Raw genomic sequence first — 3,355 nt, forward strand, 5'->3', positions numbered from 1 at the left:
AAAAATTCTGTTTGAATCTTAAAAATACCGAATGTAGCCGTTAAAAATACCGAATAGGCAACTTTTGTCATAAGTCATTACAATATTAAAATGCGAAACTTGAAAAAAAAAATCCGTGAATAATGTAGCTAAAGTCATCAAAATACCGAATATAGGGAGGCACCGTTATATTGGGGCTATACGAAGACGTGGACCTGCACAGACAATTTTCTGTCTTAGGCTGCAGTATACATTACGAACTTCAAATACCAAATTTGAAACATTTCCGGCTAATAATGTCGCTTAAATCACCAAAGTACCGAATATCGTGAGTTACCATTATATGGGGGCTATACCAAAACGTGGACCTACATGACCCATTTTCAATGCCAAAAGTCTTGCAGACATAATACATATTTGAGTAAAATTTTATCAACCTATTTTATTTCGTTCGGAAGCTAGAGTGATTTCCACAGACGGCCATACGGACGGACATCGCTAAATCGACATAGAATTTTATGCTGATCAAGAATATATATACTTTGTAGGGTCTAAAATATATATTTCAAGGTCTTACAAACGGAATGACAAACTTAATATACCTTCCATACTTTGGTATGGCAGAGGTATTTTCGGGTAGTATCTGATGTCCGGTATCAAATATCATTGTTGTGGATTGCATTTTACTCATCTGAGGGACTTCTACACCAAATCGGATGAAGCATATATATGGGAGCTATAGCTTTATCTGAGGCGATTTTAACCAAAATTTGAAGAAAATAATTTTAGGATAAATTAGTCCATTTGGGCTGATATTAACCATTTGGTTCGCAAAAAAAAACTGAAATCGGGTAAGATATATATGCAATCTTGACAAAATTTTTATCATTTATTTCTGAGCTGTATCTGATATCTGGTACCTAAGATTATTGTTGTGGAGCGCAAATCACGCATGTGAGTGGCTTAAAACCCTATATCGGATGAAACATATCTATGGGAGCTATAGCTATATCTGAACCGATTTTAACCAAAAATTTTATATTTTATAACAGAAGACAAAACAATAAACCTGATATCGGAAAAAGATATATATGGGAGCTATATCCTAATCTGGTCCGATCTCTATAAAATTTGACAGAGGTATTTTTGAGCTCCATAAGTTATCTTGTGGAGTGCATATTAAGCATGTGAAAGAGGTTTAGGCTTGGAGCTTAACCAAATCGGATGAAACATATATAGCTACATCTTAACCAAATTTTATGTACTTACTTCTAAACTAAGATTGGTTGAATTTGCCAAAATTCACGTTATTTGGACTGATATTGACAATTTGTTGCACAATTAACCCGAAATTGGTTGAAGATATGGGAGCTATATCTAATTTTGATCCGATTCTCACAAATTTCAATAGGGTTCTGCCTTGGGCCAAACAGATATTGTTTGAAAATTTTCATCTCAATCGGGTAATAAATGCGACCTGTATTTTGTTCACAAAAATACATTGACAGACGGACGGACTGACATGCATAATTCGACTCAGACAGTGATTCTATAAAGATCCTCAAAAGAAACTATGCCTAAAATTCACGATTCCCAAGGGAATTTGCTCTGAAAGTTTAAATTTTAGACGACTGAGCAAAATTGTGGATTTTTAAATAAAAATGTTTAGATAACTATTTCAGTTTAGTAGCATCGGACATACATGACATATTGTAGCTATGACATTTTGTATGCACTTCATTGTGAATATTAAAATATTTATTGGGTAAAAGCAGCCAAATTAGCGGCTCACACGCTTTATAAATACTTCCGTTTAAATTGTCAATTAAATTTGAATAAATTTTAATCACAAATTACAAAGAAAACCAACAAGTAAACCATAGCTGTTGTTGCTGTCATTGAAATTTTTCGTAATTGTTTGGAAAGTTGCCTTATTGGCATTAAGAGAAAAACAAAAGACTTAGGAAACAAACCTGAAAACATTTACCCTTGTCGACAATTACACCGAAATTAGTCTTTCTTTCATTAGCTCGAATGACATTACCTTGAAATGCGGATAGAACGAAAAAAAAAAAGACAATGAAAGAATGATTTCTGATTCTTAGAATGCGGCTAATGAATTTGTTTTTAATTTCTTACATTTCTATTAAGAGTACTATCGTGTGTGACATTTAAAGATAAATTATTGAAAGAAATAAGAATTGAATTGATTGCATTCGGGGGGTTTTTGTCAGTTAATATAATAGACATTAGAAGTCAATTGAATTTAATACGCTTATGAGACATTTATGTTTTTTGTTGTACAATACCATGTTATAATTGTGGAATTAAATGATTCTATGTAGAGAGTTGGTGTACGTAAAATTTGGATTAGAACAAAATTTAAAAAAAGAATAGAATAAGTTTCAAAATATCTAACAGGAATTTGTGTTCAATACATAATCACGTTAAAGATCTGGGGTTATATTACAAATGAGTATTAAATGTCGCAATATTTTAAATTATGTTAAAATGTTAACAATATCTGGGAATGTTTTGAGAAATGTTTAATAGCATCTATTCAATGCCAAGAAGAAACGGCCTTTGAAACCGTCACACGCTGGCCGAATGTTGCTCTGCGGTATTTTGGCCCATTTCCGGCGAAGCGCTTGCTTGAGGTGATCGACACTTTTGTATTTTTTAGTACCAACCTTGCTTTCCGAAATATTCCAGACACAATAGTCCAACAGATTGGTATCCGGATATTTTGGTGGCCATTGTGCGCTGGAAATGAAGCGAGGAACATCATTTTGTAACCATTCTTGGATGGCGCGTGCTGAGTGCAATGGTGCTAAGTCCTGTTGGAATGTCCAAGGTCTGCGGCCAAAATGTTTGCGTGCTCAAGGCATTAATACACCCTCCAGAATATGATGCCACGGTCGATTGCTACGAGCGGAGAGCGACCATCAGCTGTTATGGTGGCCCACACCATCACCATGGCCGGCGCTTGAGTTTTGTTTGCCAACCGAAGGAGCACATTTTTAACTGACCTCCTTGGCAAGAAAACACGATCATTTGGTTTGTTTACAATCTGCTGGACAACGAATGTTTTCTCATCGGAGAAAACCAAATTCGGCAGTTCATCACTTTCGGCCAAGCGAAGCAACTCCTTAGCTCTTTTGAGTCTATTTTCTTTCTGTTGCGGTGTAAGTTCTTGCACTTTTTGGCATTTCAATGGCTTTACCCCGAGCTCATTTTTGAATATTTGCCGAATACAATATTGCGATATGTTCACCTCGCGTGCAATTTTTCGGCCACTGCGACGCGGGTTTCGATCAAGTCGTTTCTTTACTTTTCGAACCATTTCTGCTGATGTTGCTGTTTTCTTCCGTCCACT

Source organism: Musca domestica, unplaced genomic scaffold, assembly GCF_030504385.1.
Source record: "Musca domestica strain aabys unplaced genomic scaffold, Musca_domestica.polishedcontigs.V.1.1 10, whole genome shotgun sequence".
NCBI lineage: Eukaryota > Metazoa > Arthropoda > Insecta > Diptera > Muscidae > Musca > Musca domestica.